General features: G+C 37.4%; 1 pseudogene; it reads right to left on the reverse strand.

Annotated features, from left to right (window-relative positions):
* Positions 1-1,631: 1,631 nt before the first annotated feature.
* LOC131912451 (serine/arginine-rich splicing factor 5-like) lies at positions 1,632-3,739 on the reverse strand (annotated as a pseudogene).
* Positions 3,740-20,987: the final 17,248 nt, after the last annotated feature.

Here is a 20,987-nt window from a genome sequence, read left to right on the forward strand (position 1 = left end):
AAAGGCTTTTCTTATATACCTCAGGGATGGTTTGGCAATCTGGTTCTCTGAGCACAGATTAATATGCTTGCACATGGTTTCAGCTCATATAGAGTGTAAAATTTGGAAGACTTTTAGACATTTTCTGCGTTTTCCCTAAATTATAGTTAATGGGTTTGATAAATCCTCTTTTTATTCCCTGAAGTTTATTGTATAGTACTAGATGTGTCCCCACAGCAGACCTCATTTCCTACCCAGTGTCTGATATGATCAGTGGAGTTCTGTGTTAGGCCCACCAGAAAAGCCTAACCAAGGTATGTATGGGTTATGAGTGTGAACCTCATCTATTCAGGTATCTATAAAAAAAATCAAAACACAGATATTGGGTTTTTCCTGGGAGTTTTCTGATGAAAGTGGAGAGATCTTGGCCAAATGCCCCTAGTTTGGTTGTATAGGGGACAGCTGAGACATGGGGTAAGGAGCAGTTCTCAGGGGCTGCCCCAAATCCCAGTAGCAGCCTTTCAGAGTGGAAAGATGTTTTCTGGGGAGAGGGGTGGATAACTTTAACTTGTCTCTGAGTTCCGTGTATGAAATCCCAAGTGAGTGTATGATGGAGAAAGAACATCTAGGCAGTGAGGCAGAGTGGTTGGTGAGAATTCCACTAATACAGAGCTGAAAGAAGAGGAAAGGGGGGAGAGGGGGAAGCAAGAGCAGAGCTGTGACGTGGATGGGACTCTCATGCTGGGAAAGCCAGAGACTGCAAGGACACTGTGCTTACAAAGCAGGGTGTGATGATATACTGTGTCCCCCAATATATTGTCCACCCTAATAAAGCTTCTCTGAGGATCAGAAGAAAAAGCCAGCCACTATATTAAACATAGAATTCAGGCAATGGTAGCACTTGCCTTTAATCCTAGCATTTGGGAAGCAGAGATTCATCCAGATCTCTGTGAGTTCAAGGCCACACTGGGAACAGAGCCAGACGTGGTGGCACATGCCTTTAATCCCAGCAGTAACCATAGATATCTGGAGGTTTGTACAGACAGACAGGAAATGATGTAGCTGGGCAGAGAGAGGAAGTGAGTTGGCAGAACAGAAAGGCATATAGGCGTGGGTATACAGGAAGTAGGTCTCTTTGGAGACTGAGGTGACGGTGAGGTAAGGTTGGCTGTGGCTTGTCCTAGTCATCTGATCTCTCAGTTTTGACCCCAATATCTGGCTCCGGGATTTTATTAATAAGAACATTTAGTAATTCATCTTACATCGTGAAAAATATCCTCTAGAATGAGTTTATAAGATATAGGCCAGTGTACAAAAATTTATTAAGTTATATGTAGCATTCTTCATGCTTCTGGTGGTCCTGTGACAAGGCCATTAAGTCCTGGTCAGATGGAATCTCAAAAATTTTTTTTTCTAAATTCTGACAAAAGTGATCTAATTTCAGCACACAGATATAGCATACTTTGCAAGTTCTTAGTCCGGAAGCAAGTATAAAGGAAAATACTACAGTGAAAAATAAATGGTATTTATTATTGATTTGAGGGGGAGTCTGAAGATCAGTCTTTGAATGGTTTTTGATAGTACACACCGGGAGTGAATTGGAGAGTTTAGGAGATACAAGACCTACTGTGAGTAGCACAGTGTTTCCTTTGTGTATGAAGCCTTCCTTGTTGAGTAGCTGATGCTCTTGTCGCCTTCCACATGCTGGGGTGTCAGCTGCAACTTGGCTTCGCTGTGAGAACTTCACAATGACAGCGTTGTGTGACACGATTCCTAGAGAGGCATGAACAAATGTCTACTCATCCCACATAGGAAACTGATGACAGACCCAAATAAGGATACCACAAACATCCAACTTGTTGAGCCAATGAGTTTTATTGGGGTTACTTATAGAAGCAGAGATGATTGATAGACAGCTGCATCACCGATTCAGTTCCCTTTAGAACAGCATCCTGTGTCTTCATGAGCTTCCATGTAAGACAGAATATTTTATCGTGAAGAAAACTCTATCACAACCACATTTCAAGGCCTCTTTGTAGAGAATCTGTCACTGCCCTCCATTGCTTTGCCTTAGCAGCCTCTTGTGCTTTGACATGAGCCTCTGTGATTCCCATGATTCCCTTACTCTTTCATCATATGAGCCCATAAAACCGGTATCATCTAATGGCTGGCATTGTCAAGTCTGCTATGTCAAGGTCTGGACTGGCCCCCAGGGCCTCTCTTCGACTCCCAGGTTGGTCCTGAGGAAACACTTCTCTACTGTCTACTTTTGATGAGGAAACCTGTTCAGTAACATTTCCAGTTTCGGTTCTCTCCTTTTGGTTGAATTTGGTTTTTTCATGAGAAGAAGACTCCCGTGGGTCTTGGTCTCAGGAATCCTTTGCTTTCGTCCCAGAGAAGTGAAAAACTTTTTTTTTATAATACTTGATATATTTTATTATCAATAACAAACAGCTGCTTTAACGTCTGTCTACAGCTGCTAGTGGGTGAGAAGACACCCTGACCCTAACAAGGAAAACTCATATTAAGCCTTTATATACAAGCAAATTAGAGCTCTTTTAAAGTGTCCAAAGCTATTAGTTTAATCGAGTAATTAAACTAATCAAGTTAACATATCTGAACAATGAACTAAAATTTTCAAAAGTTTTTCTAGTACAAAAACTTAAATGCTTTAGTTATAAAAGCATATTTGTGTCAATATACACAAACTATATACTTCAGACAGTCACAAAAGTGTGAGCAGAAGGCTTATTAAAAGACATTTAATACAATTAGTTTTCAACATCCCCTTGGTGGTCCACATCTACAGAGAAATCCAGCCCAACCACCTCCAAACCCACCCCCACAGAAAAGCACATACTTACCAGAATTTTTAGCAAGTATGGTTTGGGAATTTGTTTTGGTTTTTAAAAAAAGGCCCCCAGGGCAAGTTATTTACAGTTTAATTGCCACTGTCAACTGATCTGGACCCGGACCGAGATCGGGACCTATGGCGATCCACAGATGCTGGAGACTTAGATCTACTTGAAGAACCACGTTTCTGGCTCTTCTCAGGCACAGAGATCTACTACCAGAACGGGACTTGCTCCTGCTCCAGCTCCTGCTTCTACGGGAACGAGATCGACTCCGGGACCTAGAGGAACTCTTGGTCTGAGATCGTGACCTGCTTCTTGACCTGTGCCTTTTGTTTCCTTCAATTAATTTGATTTTTCTCCCGTTAATTTCCTTTCCAGAAAGCTTTTCAATAGCATTCTTTAAGTCACCATAAGAGGCAAACTCAACTACCCCTTCATTTAGTTTAGGCCGATGTGCATTCGCAAAGGTTACTTCCCCAGCTTGTCTCATGAAATCTTTGAGATCCTGCCAGCTGAGGATAAATTCTCTTGAGGATAAATTCTCAACTATAAGTCGATTTTCTGTTCTTACAGGTGGAGCGTTTCGTCTATCATTTCGTGGTCTTCGACTACTAAAACGGTCAGAGTATCGTCCTCTTCCTCGCCCACCTCGAGACCGAGCACGAGCACGTTCAATTGTAACTCTTTCACTGCAAAGCTCTTTGCCATCAAGTTCATAAACAGCATCATCTGCATCCTTTGGGTCCTCAAATTCCACAAACCCAAAACCTCTTTTCAGATCAGTATCTCTGATTCGTCCATAACCTTTGAAGAATCTTTCCACATCTTTCTCCCTCGCTGCTGGATTTAGTCTCCCGATGAACACCCAAGAGCCACTCATGATGCCCGGCTAGTGTTTCCGGACACGGTCTTTGGCAGCTGAGACCTGGGGAGGTCTGCAGTCTGCGACCGAGCTGTGTGCCTCCCTACAGACCCCGACCTCAACTCGTCTACACCTCGCCACAACTGACCGAAAAACTTTTTTTTAATTAAGATTTTTAAATTTTATTTTATGTGTGTGAGTGTTCTGCTTTCTTGTCAGTATATGCATCACTTGTGTGTGTGTGTGTGGTATGGTGTCCGTGGAAACCAGAAGCGGGTGTTGGATCCTTTGGAACTGGAGTTACTGATAATTATGAACCATCATGTGAGTGCTGAGAACTTGCCTAGGTCCTCTGAAAGAGCAATAAGCACTTTTAATGACTGAGTCATCTCCCCAGCCTTTGGGATGGTTTTCCTTAATGGTGCTAATATCTTTAATAATTAAAGCTTTTTTTGAGGATCCTTCTTATCTATAATTTAACCTCCCCCCTTTTCCTATTAAACAGCAAATTTTCACATCTTTTTGCTCCACTTGTGACTCTTTTTCCATGTAGACCAGTGAGGAGCACTGAATTCCCCATCTGGACTAGATGTCACTGGCCTTCAATATTCCACCCTGGAAAATTCACCATGATTTTCCAGACTGAGATAAATATTGATGGTTGGTACAGTTTTCAAACTTGGAAGCCATATAATGAGTTTCTAGCCAGGACTAGCCACCACTGGTCTGTCTAATACAGCTATGTACATGGTATTGGTTTTTACATTTAGTTGGTTAATTTCCCTCTTTGTTATCCACTGTATGCCTTTTCTTAGTACACCATATTATATCTTTTTATGATAGTTTAGATACATAGTTAGGTATACATAGTAGCTATGCTTTTAGCCATTCATGAACTGAAAACCATGATGTCTAGATTTATCTGTTATGGCATTGGAAAGTTAGGCAGACCCCTTGATTTAGAGTTTCACAGGAAGAAAAGTTTGAAGTTGTAAATGCAAATTAGAAATGTGACATTAGGAAGGATGTTAGTAGATTACCCGTACCGGAGCCAGTCTTCGCAGATAGCCCTTGAAGTAGTGAAGTTAGAATATATTTCTAATTTAAGGATCTAAATTAAGGAAAATTTAAGGATCAGAACAGGAATTGGGATGTGTCATGCATAAAAAGAGCTATTTATAACATGTTTTGTGTCTGAAATGCATTGCTGAATAAGCCTCACTTCTATGGATGTCAGTCTGGAATTGGCTCATCTCAACAGAATCTCAAATGGCTCTCTTAGAGGGAAAACAGTGACTGAGATAACAGGAAAATCAAGAGTGGAGTATGGGCCAGAGACACAGCTCCATTCTGCAAAATATAGTAGCTTGGGTTCTTTTCAGTGAATTCTCCTCAGATGAAGGTCAGACTCTGGACTTTTTCTTGAAAAAGAATTTCAGACAGAGTCAGCATGAAGTTCAGCCAGAGCTTGGTAAGGTGAGTTTTTACATGAATGTAAGCATGGGAATAATAGAAAGAGACTCTCAGGGAAAGGGAACATACACACTCAATCTTGGTTTTGGACTTCTCAAGAGACAGCTATGCTTAGCTGTTCTTATAACTCTGTATGATTTTGGTGGCTTCTGAAGTTACATCTTAAAGATGTGCTAAGGATTTTAAGCAAAACATACGGTAGTTCCTTGAGGATTACAGATGATAAAGTTATAAAAATCCACATTACAAAGGTTGTACACAGGAATGTAGATGTGGTTCTATTGTAAACAAAGTTGATTGTCCTATGTGTGGGATTCTCAGAAAACCAAAGGTATGCACATGGGGAAAGAATAGGTTGTGCTCAAAGGTCACATCGGCTTGAGCATTAAGCATCTTTATTTGAAATATCCCTATATGAAAGCTGTCTCTGTAGGTGCTGGAATTATGGATGGTCAGCTGTAGAGAATTCAACCAGACTTCAAGGGGGATGGCTCTTTTCCCTTCCCATGTCTCTTTAATTTTCCTTGTGTTTTCATCCCACCTCAAGTAGAGTACAATACAACATTATGTGAGAGAGATATCTCATTCATATACTTTGTGGTATAATGTATTGCTACAATTGTTTTACTGTCTTATTGCTTATAGGAAATAAGATATAGGAAAATAACAGAGAACAGAAAATTATGATCCACAGTTTCAACATCTACTGAGGTCTACAGTACATTTGCCAAAGATAGAGGTATTCTGCTAAACATAATTGTCTCAAGGATTATATTTCCACTCCTGATTTTTCTTTCATGCTTCATCCTCTACTTATTTCTTGAATCTCTCAACAACATGTTATACTGTCTATAGTTAAAACTACACCAGTAACTTTCTTAGTAAGAAAATGACTCTCATTTTAGTGGAAGTGTAACCACAGTCCTGTGTTGAAGCCCTAGCAGAAGCAGAAATAGTCTAAAGAGAGACATTGTGCCTCCTGACAAGTGAAATATGGAATCTCAGAGTCATTTTGATTTGCATTTGATTGCATTTCCCTGATAGCTAAGGATGTTGAACATTTCTTTACAAACAATACATGAGCTGGGAAAAAATCAGAGAAATAGCACCTTCACAAATAATATAAAGTATCTTGGGATAACTCTAACCAAGCAAGTGAAAGATTTGTATGGCAAGAACTTCAAATCCTTGAATAAAGAAATTGGAGAAAATATCAGAAGATAGAAAGATCTCCCATGCTTATGGATCAGTATAAATAACACAGGAAAAAAGGCCGTTTTACCAAAAGCAATCTACAGATTCAATGCTGTCTCCATCAAAATTCAAGCACAACTCTTTATAGAACTTGAAAGAACAATACTCAACATCATATGGAAAAGCAATAAACTCCAGATAGCTAACAATTCTACCCAATAAAAGAACTTCTGGGAGTATCACGATTCCTGATTTCAAGTGTTATTACAGAGCTATAGTGATAAACATGTTATGGTGCTGGCATAAAAATAGACAGGTTGATCAATGAATTCAAGTCAAAGACCCAAACGTAAATCCACATACCTATGGACACCTGATTTTTGACAAAGAAGCCAAAATTGTACAATGGAAAAAAGAAAATGTCTTCAGCAAATGGTGCTGACATAACTGGATGTTGACTGGTAGAAGAATGCAAATAGATCCAGATCAATCACCGTGCATAGAACTCAAGTCCAAGTGGATCAAATACCTCATCATAAATTCAGTTACACTGAACCTAAAAGAAGAGAAAGTGGGAAATAGCCTTGAATGCATTGGCACTGGAGATAACATCATGAATAGAATGCCATTAGCACAGACACTAAGATCAACAGTTAGCTGGGTGATGGTGGTGCATGCTTTTAATCCTAGCACTCGGGAGGCAGAGACAGGCAGATCTTTGTGAGTTCAAGGCCAGCTTGGTCTACAGAGCAAGTTTCAGGACAGGTTCCAAAGCTACAGAGAAATCGAAAAGCCAAATAGATAGATAGATAGATAGATAGATAGATAGATAGATAGATAGATAGATAGATAGATAGATAGATAGATACAACATAAAAAGAACTGAAAATTAATAGATGGGACCTCATGAAACTAAATAGCTTCTGAAGGCAAAGGACACTGTCAATAGGACAAAATGACAGCCTACAGAATGGGAAAAAATCATCAACAATCCCACATCCAACAGAGGGCTGATCTCCAAAATATATAAAGAACTTAAGAAACTAGACATTAAAAACCCCAAATAATCCAATTAAAAACTGGGGTACAGATATAAACAGAAAATTCTCAACAGAGGAATTGTTTTTAACAGGCTTGCAGAAATCAGAACTTGAAGGTATTTCTGAAGAAATTATATAAAATGTTCCTACCCCTCCTATCAAAGGAATGCACTTAAGAACAAAGGACTGCAGGCCTGGAATGTGTGGTGATACACTTCCCAACCCCCAACCTGATGTCTCTTTCAAAGTAGAGGGATCGATAGAAAACCATTTTGTTCTCAGTCAAAGTTGAATAAACTACTGTCTGTGTAACGGAAGAGAAATGATAGAAATGATCTGGGTCTATGTTGCCTTTACTCTAGGAGAAGAAACCATAACATATCCTATAGTTAAATTAGCATAGGTTTGAGCCTTTGTCTCCCTGCTTTCTATAAATTGTAAAGAGGTCACATGAATGAAAGGAAATAAATTGTAGGTCTCCCCTATCCTCTTTGTTTGGCCAAACCATAGAATCCATTTTGCTGTGCCAATTGCTCTTTCTGAATTTTCAGAATATAGGGAAACTCAGCAGTGTGTTTATAGACCTATGAGCCAGGTCATGTAAAATTTGTTCTGAAATCAGCTAGAAACCTTCTTTCTACTTAAGATGAAAACCTGCTTGAGAGTGAACTTCCCACTCTATCACATTTACTGAATATCTCTAGATAAATCAACTTCTCCTCATTTGGAGTAGCTCTATACTGTTGCAATGTTTCTTTACGACAGTTCTTCTGATGGGAATAGCCTCCTACCTAGTTTCTATTATATATACACCTGCTTTATTCATTGTGGTCATTACATGCATCAAATGAGGTTACACTGGAAGATGGGTAGATAGGCACTAACAGACTCGAATCTCATTGAGGATGTATGCTTTCCTCATAATCATCAGCTAATAAAATAAAGAACAGAAAATGCAAGGTCCTAATAACCTCCATAGCTGAAAGAAACTAGCACATGGACTTTAGAAGAGAGATTTAGTTCAGTCAGGAATGAGGTAAAAGCTGTCATTCTCAAAGAACAGTGCTCCTCATTTTCCAAAAGGAAGGATTTCATGGGATTTGGTCACTGTGAATGTAAGATTTCTATGAAAGGCAGAGCTTTGTCTCTAGACACTAAATATTTTTGTCCTTTTTGACTGGAAAATTTTATAGATCAGAGACAGGCTTTGTCTTTCCACTGAAAATAAGATTTGGATAATCTTCTGTGACTCTGTTTACACACTAATCTTGTTAGCAAAAAATAGTACTAGGCCAAGGAAGGGAAAAGAGGATTGGGAAATGGATCTGTGGGTAAATTGACGAGCACAGGACCTGAGTTTGGATCCTTGGTGCTCACGTAAACTAGGCATGGCAGTGCATATATGAAACTTCAGTGCTACCACACAGAGACAGGCAGGCCCCTTGGGTTGCCTGGCCAGGCAGTCTAGCTAAATGCCTAACTACAGGCTTGATGAGAGACCTCATTACAACACAATAAGGTAGAATAGTGAATGAGAAGGACATACTGACATCAGCCTCTGGGGTCCACACGTACTTGCATGGATAAATATGCCTACAGATGTCGACTTTTATAAATTCACTTTTATTCTTTTTTTTTGTTTAATTCCACATAATCTGCTATGTTGTTACATTTTTTCCTGATTAAAAGAATGGAATGGGGTTGTCAATCATTGAATATGAAAAACGAACCTTGAGAAATGCTAAGAAACAGATTGTTAAGGAAATTGTGCCAATGATCCATTTGACTTCTGCCTGATCTCATCCTTGAGCAAACGTCACTCTACCTTGTAATAAAGTGCTTCGTCTGAATTCTTTCTATGGAGAACATGAAGACTGCGGCGCCAAGTGAAGGACAGAGGGAGATGGCAGCAAACACCGTGAAAAGAGCGCCATGACCCCTCTTCTTTGAAAACTCAAAGCTTTTCAGAACTTAGTAAATGAAGGTCAGACATGAATATGGTTTGAAATTCTTGTGTTGTTCTCATCATTTGGGTTCATTGACCATATGCTCTCTCTCTCTCTCTCTCTCTCTCTCTCTCTCTCTCTCTCTCTCTCTCTCTCTCTCATTACAAAAACAACTCAACAGTTTCTCAAGAACTCCATACTTAATCTTACAAAACCTTCTATATCCTTTCACTGAAAGGCTGAAAATTTTACTTTTGCCATGGACTAATTCCTATTTGCCTTTCAGTTCACATGTTAAAGCTAAGACTAAAACAGATGCTATAGTCATGTGACTACATAATTCTCTATACCTTTCCCTCATAGCACTAAAACCACCACTTAGAATTTACAACTCACTATGCAACTACTACATATAACATTAAGTTTCATGTGGCCTGAAATCATCCCCATTTTTTCTATAGAATTTTTGGATCCAATTAATTGCCCAGATATCAACAAATACATGTTTATTAATAAACATTTTTCAAGGGGAAAAATGAAATTGTCCTATTTTAGTACTTTTCACAACTACTTCTATATCATGATACTCATGAAATTAATGACTTTGTTCCTAAACCTCAGTGTGTGAACCCCCCAAAATGATCATTCCCTGTTTACTCTCCTGTGATTATACCAGGCTTGAATGTAATCAAATGGTTTCCTCTCATACTTCCTCTTCCTAAAACAATCACTTTATCATTTTCTATGTCAACATAGAGCTGGCATATGCCCTTGTACAGGTGACATTCTAAGACATAAACCATTTCATCTCCTTAATTTTCAAAATGGATTTAAGATTTATTTCATTTTAAATTCTGTGTGTGTGTGTGTGTGTGTGTGTGTGTGTGTGAGAGAGAGAGAGAGAGAGAGAGAGAGAGAGAGAGAGAGAGAGAGAGAGAGAGAGAAAGAAAGAGAGAATGGGTGCCTTGTGTGAGGGTGTATGCATGGAAGCATGAGTGCCCTCGGAGGTAAGAGGCACTGGATCCTACATGATTACAATTCTGGAAAACAAACTCAGGTCTCTAAAGCAATGTGTTCTTAGCTGCTGAACTTTCTCTCCAGGCACATAGAAAAAAGAACTTATTTAAAAAGATGAGTTAAAGATATTATATATATCAAACAGATAAAATTTTCTTTCACATTATTGATTAATATTCTTGTAAAATATCTTAAATGATCCGGTACCCACCCATTATTATACATGGAATGCACTGTGAAAGTCATAAGAAATGTCATTAAATCTCTGTCCTATCTCATGTATTGAAGGGAGGACAGAACATTGTGATGCAGATTTGCTACAGTATTCAACCTGGTTCTCAAACAGAAAGCTTCTAATGAATGTCATTAGCTTGCCCATAAAAATAACAAAACCCCGGTGCCTTATAATGGCCAAACACTATCCACAGCAAGATGAAAAGCTCTTTCAGCTAACAGTCTCAACCATCAGAATACTTCAAATTACCAACAGGTGCAAGGAGTAAGACACTATGGATATGAGTGTTGCTAAGGAAAATGAAAATCATTTAGTATTGCTGAAAGACGTTTAACTGAATTTCGTATTTGAAAGAGATTATATCTTTTAGAGTTCCAATAAAAAACAAAATTATGAGAATCAGTGTACTATTTAGAAGCATATTAAAGGCTGTTTTAAATTACAATAAATACTAAATGAAGCAGTTTCATATGTGCTTTTAGAATGAAGTCTGGGAGTGAAAAAATGTATATACAGGATACTATTTGGTATATGTATTTAGTATATACTATACATTGTACTAAGTCTTTATAGTGGTATGGACTTAGACATCTCTGAGATAGACAAATATTTAATTTATGTGTGAACTTCTTTCAATAATATCTACAAAATCTAACAAGGACAATATAATAAACAGCAAGTATCTTTAATAAATAATATATTTATCCACAAAAACTAAAATTTTGAACATAGAAATACATGCTAACATGATTGTCTGAAAGTTTTTGATGAACACTTTATATCTGAGTTTATATAGTGTGTCAGTCATTAAGTGCATGCGGTGGTTTGGATGAAAATGTCCCCTATAGGCTTGTAGGGACTGGTGATAAATAGAAGCTGTGGTCTTGCAGGGGTACCTGTGGCCTTGTTGGAAAAAGTGTGTCACTGGGGGTGAACTTTGAGGTTTCAGAAGTTCAAACTCGACCCAGAGTCACTCTTTCTGCTGCCTGTCAGTCATATTTAGAACTCTCTGCTACCTTTCAAGCGTATGTCTGCATACATGCCACCATGTTTCCTGCCATAATGATGATGTTCTATACCTCTGAACTGTAAGCCAGCCTGAATTAAATATTTTCCTTTATAAGAGTTGCCATAGTCATGGTGTCTCTTCACAGCAATAGAAACCCTAAAACAGTGTGAGTGTGTGTGTGTGTGTGTGTATGTATGTATGTATTAAGTAAGCATTCTACATATAAGTTTTATCATTATCAACATTCCTTAAGCCACTAATATTATGAAAAAGATTACTTTTATGTAGATAGAATTTTATTAGTTTGTATGATACTAGTAGTCACTTATTACTAATTTTCACAGGTAACAGTACAAGTGTCTAAAATGAAGATAAATTATTCTAACAATGTTACAGTAATTTTAGATGCCTGGCTCTGAAGAATGAATACATATAGGCACATTTTGAGAGAGTTAAAACTTATAGAAAGAAATCTCATTGATGTCTTATATTTTATTATAGGTGTGGCTAAAATAATCAAAAGTCCAGCTGTATTTCAGGTTGTAAGACCCAGGAGAAGTGCCCGAGGAGTCTGTAGCAGCTGTAAGTGACCAGAAGTTCTCCAAAAAGAGAGAGGACCAGGGAATAAATGCTGAACTCTGAACCAATGTCTGATGTGTGAGCACACTCATTAAAAATGATTCTGGCTTACAAAATTGCATTCCTAGCCACCAAAATTTGGAGAATTTGTGTTTGACTTAGATTTCACTACATAACAATACCATCTCCTTTCAGAAAAAATGCAAAAGAATTCTGATCCCACAATTCAACATTCATAAATTCTAGGGAAATTCCCCAAGTTACTTAGCATATGAAAAGTCATATAAATAGAATCATTATAAGGAAAGGAAAAACAGAGAACCAAAGTGACCCCAATTTTGACATTATCAGAAAAGAAGTTGAATACTTGGCATTGAAGGGCTCCAGACTAAATATAAGAATAATTCATCAAAGAAATGGAAATGTCACAAATGAGAAAAAATAATACACAGAAACTCTAGTCCCTGAAATAGAATGAATAGTTGGGACTGAACAGAAGAGAGAAGAAAACACAGCACATTTTCAGCAGGCTTGAAGACTATCATAAAACCATTCCACCTGACAAGGAAGGAATGTATATAATAAACAGAATTGCTGGATGATCTGAGACTTGTCAGTATTTCTTCTTCTGTAGGGATTGCTGCAGGTATCTTGGTTGGTAGTGAAATGACCCAGGAAGAGGTGAGAATGAAAACTTGATTCAGCCCAACTTATTCAGGCTGTCTCAAACTTCCAGAGAGTCTGATGCTAAGTGGCTTACTGTGAAAATATTTAAACACAGTTCTATCCGGAAAAAAGTTTCCAGGTAACAATCATTCCAATTCCGTGAGCACAATAAAGCTTAAAACGTTGACTATATAGAAACTCGTTTGCAGAGTACATGTGACCACGAGGATGGGTTCTATAGCTTAAAGGCGTGGGATCTGGTGTGAGCTCAGATGGAGATAGCATAGAGGTCAGCAGAACATAAAGTACCTGTGACATCTCCCTTAAGGATGGGTTCTTTTAACTGGGAACTAAAGATAAAGGTCTAAGGAGGGTGAGTCTGGGATAAATCTTCTCAGAGATTTCAATCAGGTCTGGCCAGCAAAGGTCTCCAGGTCATTAACAATGTCCACTCTCACCTTTCTGGATGGAATGCAGGTATATATTCCTTCCATTGAGGAGACACCTGTGTGTGTTTAAAATTCTTGGTTTCCCTAATGCTTATCTGTGAGTACAAGGACCTTGTACCCTCTACATTCCTCCATAACTTTTGATCGTTTAACTAATTCATTTATCTAAATCAATAAAGTAGCAAAAAGAATGTAAAAAGAACTGATAAAATCAAATAATTTTACAATTAACTATTGCATATTTTTCAATACCTAGATAAACATTGGCTTGTAGGTTCAATATGCTCAGTGAAGAAGAATAGAAAGACAGACAAAATAAGGGTCCATAAGGAGAAAGGAGTGTGGCGAAAACCTCTCAGGAACTGACAATCAAGAATTGCACAGGATCTACAAGACAAGCCATTGTGGTTCCCATGTTTAATACCTGAAAAGGACTATTGATCAGTTTTCTCCCTCAGCAGGGAGTGCTGGGAACAGAACTATGGTCCCCCTGCAAGACCAGAAAGTACTCTTTACTAATGAACCATCTCTCTAGGCCCAAATATACCTGAATATATACTTTTAATAAGCATGTACAATAATACTTTGCTATGTCTTTTTCAAAAATCCTTAGTATTATCCATCTTCTTTCTTCATATACTTCTGAATTGTCCTCACTCCCTTTTCCAGATAAGTTCCTCTTGTTCCTTTTCTTTCTCCCTGTATACCCATTGTCCCTTGTACCTTCTTGGCTTCTGGGGTTATTGCAGGATGTGTGTTCAGATTTAAGGATTTGGTGCTAGGTTCTATAAATAAATAAGAGAGAACAGTCTATGTTTAGTTTTATGTAATGGCTTACCCTGCTTACTGTAGTATTTTCTAATTTCATCCATGTACCTGAAAATTTTATGATTTCCTTTTTCTTTATGAGTTAACTTGCACTGTGTATGAATTCATTGTAAACAGGGATTCCTTTTTTCCTCACATCCTTGCAGTATTTCTTGTGAATTGTTTTCTTGATCTTTACAGTCTGACTAGGGTAAGATTAAATCTCAAATTAGTTTTAATTTGTATTTTTGGGGGTCAAGGATGTTGAACTCTTTAAATATCTAATATTTTATCTTTTCAGGAATAGTAGGATAATATGCCTCATGTGATCTAGTTCAATATAATCTACATGATAAAGAGCTTGGGAAGTACCATAACTTAGGAACTGTTAGGTCATAGTTTAGCAGTCGGGGATCATGACCTAATTTCTTTAGGCAGTGAGATCTAAGCCAAACTAGTGACCAGCATTTTAAAGGGGCAGACTCCTGATATAACAAAAACTTTTTCAACATCTCTAATCATCAGAGAAACACAAATTAAAACTCCCCAAGAATTCCATCTCAGGTCAGACATTACTGCTATTATTAAATAAAGACAACAAATCCTGGTGAGGTTGGAGTTTGGGGGACAGGTTAATAGATGTAAAGGCAACATTAATCCATGTAGGGGAAAGATAAACTAGTGCAGACACTATCAAAATCACGGGGACATTATCAAAGAGATTAAAATAACTTTACTCTGTGACCTAGGAATATTACTCCTGCATGTATCCCCAAAGGACTCTAAATAATTGTGCCATAGAGCTCCTTGTTAGTAGGTTATAGAATCAACCTATGTATCTGTCAATAGATGAACCAATAAAGAAAATGTGGAATATTTTATTTAGCCACAAAGAAGAGCAAAATTATGTTATTTTCAGTGAAGCTGATGCAAATTGAAATGATCATATTAGGGAAAATAAGCTAGATACCTCTAGAGACAAAAATAGTATATGCTTTCCCACTTATAGATCCTAGGTGTTATAGACTCATAAAATCACACACACACACACACACACACACACACACACACACACACAATTCAAGGTGGACGACAGATATAAAGAAGGAAGGAAACTGTCAGGATGCAGGAGGGGAGAGAGAACACAGGGCACGGAAACGAGTGTGGGGGATGGTCATAGTACATGATATTCTTCAGTGAAATGTCTTTATAAAGTATGAACAATGAAAACATACTAATATAAAATAATTATGTATGTTCTTGTCTATCTTTCATTTTGGAGTTTTCATTTTGTTTGCTTTTGTCTTTTTGTTTGCTTATTTTAAAACAGAATCTTTCTGTACTTCCCTGCTGGTCTAGTACTTACTATGAAGACCATGTCAATCTCAGACTTGTGATGAACCCCTATCTCTGCTGCCTGGTTGCAGGCATGCACAATCATGCCCTTCTTTGTGCCTTTCCGTTTCTAAAAACAAAACTTGGTCCTCTCAACAAGGTTGCCATTGCTCTGACATTTTTTTTTTTTAATGAACAGGTAAAAATCACTTGTGAGAACATAATGAAATGAATTTGTATTAAAATTGACATGGTAAATTATATCATGCAAAATTTTACTAATGTTCTTCTCCTCACTGCAGTGACTATGCTGCAATGGTAATTATAATTCTTTAGACAAAAACGGCACAAGGAAAAAAGAGAATAAAGGAAGGGGTAAAAACAACAGGGAGGACGGACAGGAATGGAGTTTTCTGCATTTTTTATTACAAAATAGAAAATCAAATACAAAGAGATTATGTACTCAGCATTACTTAACTCAGAAGAAACTCCTGCAAACAGTCTCTAATTTTAGTCAGTTATTTATAATTCTCCATATTTTTACACTGGGCACAAAGGTGTAGGTATGCTTTCCAAAGAACAGTATTGGCTGATTGGAGAAAATATACACAAATATGGAAGCATCTCTGAGTTTGGAAATTGTTAATTTTCCTGTACTTTGTCTTCAAAGTCTTCATCTTTGATCATTTCATATACCCTACCAGGACGTGATCATTCTATCACGCTGTTAAGATAGATTATTCCTACCAGCCTCAATGACCTGCTGTCTACAATCTATCTCTAATACCAATTTGTGATGTACTCAACAAGTTTCACATTGGTCAAGGTCACAAAATAAATGTTGTTTAGACATGTGTACAGGGATAGAGAATCTGATTTTTCCAGCAGGTAAATAAAGTGCTTCTGACTTTTGACAAGTGGCCACAGTACAAATAAGATTTTCAAGGTGTGTTAAATTGCTGAAAGGGCACTATCAACTGAAAAGCCAATTTTGAAATGATCATCATCATCATTCCCTCAAGCACATTTTTGTTGTATTTATGTGGATTCACACTGCAATGTGCATAACAGCGAGAGTTGTAGATAATAAGACCTTATGTCAATTATCTGAGATCAACATGTAGGATAAATTCTCACAGACCTTTTTAACCACAAAGGAAAAATTAAAAATATTCAAAGACTTATAATAAGCAAATATCTTCCCTTGAATGGGCTTCTGTGGTAATAACATCAATCCTCAATGAAGGAAAAGCATATTATATAACCCAAAAAGTAGTGATGAAACATTATCACAGGATATTTTTTTAACTACACTCCATGATGGCTTGTTGCTACATAAGTCATTACTGGTCTACGACTATCCTTTATAAACCACAATAATATCATGCATATGTACTATTTACTGAACTCTGGTTAAAAGAGAGCATAGATGAATAAACCATAATCTTTTGTGCTGTAAGGAAATTATAGACTTTAAGACTGTTTCTTTATAATAGGACATCTGTTAAAAGTCTGAGAAGGAGGCATGTGAGCCAACATGAAGAAAGCGAGTCATCAGTAGCCCTTCTTATATAAGGCATCACATCACAGTAATAACATGGAGAGTCAGCCAATCCAGGAGGGCGTGAGGTGTGGGAATAAGTGTTTTCTAGTTTGGACCTTAAATGTTGCTCAACTCAGACACTGAACACTTGTTCCCCTGTGTGGTGCTAATCAGGGAGCAATAGAACCTTTAAGAGTTGAAACTAAAAGAGAAGTTTTTAGGTCACTGGAGGTGTGACCCTGATGGGTATTTTGGGACTCCAGTCACTTTACTCCCTAGCCTATGCTTCTGAGCCATTCAGTGAATGGTTTTGCTTTGCCACACACTTCTGGACAAGACTCATTGTCTCTCTTTGAGCTTTCAAACCATGGGATAAATGAATCATGGACCGTAATCTTCAAGACAAAGCCAAAATAAATCTTTTCTCTTTACAAATAGATTATCTTGGGTATTTATTATAGTAACAGAAAACAGTAAAACAGGGAAGGAAGATGGTATTCTAATTAAGGGGAAGCACGTCTATGAAGAAACGTCATCTGCTCAGAAGTCTAAGTGTTATCTTAATATGCTTTTAAACTGAAGCACAGTGTGAGATGAGTCTTAGCAAGAACAGTTCCTTGAAGTCTCTTTTTGCTCTCCACGGATGGAAATTTGGAATGGGCAAGAATCAGGTCTTCAAATGTATTTATTTTTTCTTCTTTCATATATTATATCCCAACTGCACTTTCCTGCACCCTCCTTTCCTCCCAGTCCTTCCTTCTCTGTTTCCCTTCAGAAAAGAGCAGATCTCCCAGGGATATCAATCAAACATTGCATATCAACTTGCAATAAGACTAGGCATACCCCATCATTAAGGCTGGACAATGCAACCCAGCAGGAGGAAAAGGGTCCAAAAAGCAGCAAAAGAGTCAGAGACAGCCATGCTCCCACTGTTAAGGGTCCTACAAGAACACCAAGCTACACAACCATAACATATATGCAGAGGACCTAGATCAGACCCATCCTGGATCCCTGATTATCCCTTCATACTCAGTGAGCCCCTTTGAGGCTTGCTTAGTTGATTCTGTGGGACATGTTCTTGTGGTATCCTGGACCCCTCTGGCTCCTATAATCCTTCTTCCCAGTCTTTTGCAGGATTCTCCAACTCCACCTAATGTTTGACTGTGGGTCTCTGTACCTGTTCCTATCATTTGCTGGGTGGAGCCTCTTTGATGATAATTATGCTAGGCTCCATAATTGCCTACAAGTATAGCAGAATATCATTAGGAATCATTTCATTGCTTTTTTTTTTTTTTTTTCTATTTGTGCTTGGTTCTATTCCAGGTCTCTGGGCTAACAGGCCTATGACTCCTGGCCATCCAGGCAGTGTCAAGCATAGGCTCCCTCTTGTGGAGGAGTCATTGGCTGGCCACTCCCACAAGTTCTGTGCCTTCTTTACCCGCCCCTCCCCCACCTCTGTACTTCTTACATGCAGGAAAAATTGTAGGTTGAAGCTTTTGTGGCTAGGTTGGTTTCCTAGTTCCACTGGAAGCCTTGCCTGGTTACAGAAGATGGCTGGTCCAGGCCCCATACCCCCCAATTACTGGGAGTCTTTGCTAGAGTCACCCTTATAGATTCTAGGGAGTTTCCATTTCACTAGACTTCTACCTCTCCCTGAAATGCCCCCCAATTCCAGTCATCTCTCCCAGTACTCTCTTTCTCCATGCCCCCTACATGATCCCTCCTGTCTCCACCCCCACCAAACCCCAGTCTTCCGTGATTCATTCTGTTTTTCCTCCCAGGCAGATCTAAGGATCCTTGAGCCCTACTTGTTACCTAGCCTTTCTGGCAGACTGAATTTTTTTTAATAATGTTAAAAATTACACTACACAAAACTTCAGACTGGGTTAAGATACAAAATGAAGAATCACTTTAATATCAAAGTGAGATGTCTAGGGTGAAATACAGAAATCCTGTAAGTAGGTTTTTTTAAATTAGAGTTATATAAAATAAAAAGAAAAAGATGAAATTAAACTCTTAGTTTCTATAATATTTTGAGAATTGTTTATTTATTTTGGGCTTCCTCTTTTAAAAAAATGTAACATAAACTACATCTAGAGCATTTTTACTTTAAGTGCTTTTATGTAGTATTTTCATGTTTTTCTCTAAGTATCCTTTAATTTTAAATAGATACTGTTGAAAACATATAAAAGTCATCTTTTATATAACATCTAGGTAAAAAAGCATTAAAAATGAAATGTATAAAACTTAAGAAATAAAGCAATCAATCCAGGATACAGTAACATATGGGATTTACACAGTGAAATTCACAACTAAATTCTATTATAAATGATTTTTAAAGGATGTACTAGCTGATCACAGTGAGGGATTACAGTACTGTGAATGGAACAGAAAAAGTGTTTCAAGGTGAATATTATTGTGATGAAGATAAAGTCGCTAATAAGAGCATTTAAAGTAAGGATAATTATAGTAATATTTTAAAATTCTTGTTCATAAAACACTGCACCAAAATAAATAAAGGTTTTCTCAGCTTACCCTAGAGATGGGCACAAGAAGCACAAAAATATTTAACAAAACAGAGCCTAGGAAAATGCAATGCTCAAGATAGTTAGATAGTGTTTGTTGTAGTTGATTTATAAATATGTGAGTGAAAAAACATTGGGTTTGATATATTTTAGCACTATTTACATTTAATTTAAACATTTGCAGATTTAATTCCTTGTTCCTTAGATTAACTTTATTAAATGACAACTTCTTATATTTGGTGAATTTTGAAGCCAAGTCTTAATCTGAATCAATTATAAAAATTTGAAGGAAACTGATAAATTTATAAAATGAACTACTTTTTATGATGATTCAAATACTACAGTTTTATACTGGTCAAGCTACACCATACTTAGTGAAACTTTATTCTGCTTGACTTCATGACTTTAAAACTACTAGACTATATGTATGGCATTATACTAAATATATAGCATACATATGTGACATATATATTACATGATGTGAACAAGCATGTATAAACACACATGTATGCTATATTGTCTGACGATCTTTGAACATAACAAAATGTAATGAATAGCTCTTAAACTTCCAATAGTTTCTAAACACTGGAAAGATCAACTCACCATTATTTGCCTGGGCATATCTTATAATCTTGAAATTTTAGATGACAGATTGAGAGATTGATGACAGTCAGACAGATGATAGATAGATGGTCAAACAATTAGAAATAATAATAAACAAGGCGTGATGCTGTCCTTTAAAATACTATTTCATTTGAGTTAAGGCAGGTGCACAGTAAGATTTTAATCAGTCTTGTCTCATAAGTGAAGACACTGACTTTCACAAAGGAAGGAGAAATTATGAGGCCCACAACCAGTTAATAAGGGAGTTGGTGTTTGAATATTAGTCTAATCAAAATATTTTTTCTCCTTCTATCCTATATCGTACAGAGAGGGAATTACAGTCAGGTTTGTCAAAACTACTTTCAGGTATGGTAGAAAGGACTTTGGTCCAGTTTGCTAGTATTAACGTTGAGAGAAACGAAGCTTTGCTAAAGGTAAGTGGCTGCCAGTGATGAAGTCACAAAGGCAGGCTGCTGTGTGAGAGCGTAGGAGCCCAAGCATCCAGATCACATTCTGTTATAAGTTTTGGCTCGGCATTGTTGTTTAATGAGCCAATACAATCATTGCATGAAATATGTCCCCGAATATTTTTTCTTATAGCTTCCTCAGTTGAAAAGAACAACCCCACACCAAAGTGTCAATTATTTTTTTATCGTCGTTCCACATGCATCCAACTTTTAGACTAGACACAAAACAACAGGAATTGTAAACATCAAACTCACATTAGAATTCTTGATTTTCTTTCAATTACTGTTTATTTTCCTAGAATTTGGGTAATTCATATCCATATCAGGCAGTATTGATGAGGGCTTTTTTGGCACTTAAGCTGTTTTCTCACCAATCTCCATGGCTTTCATAAAATTTACTTTC

Source organism: Peromyscus eremicus, chromosome 6, assembly GCF_949786415.1.
Source record: "Peromyscus eremicus chromosome 6, PerEre_H2_v1, whole genome shotgun sequence".
Classification (NCBI taxonomy): Eukaryota; Metazoa; Chordata; class Mammalia; order Rodentia; family Cricetidae; genus Peromyscus; species Peromyscus eremicus.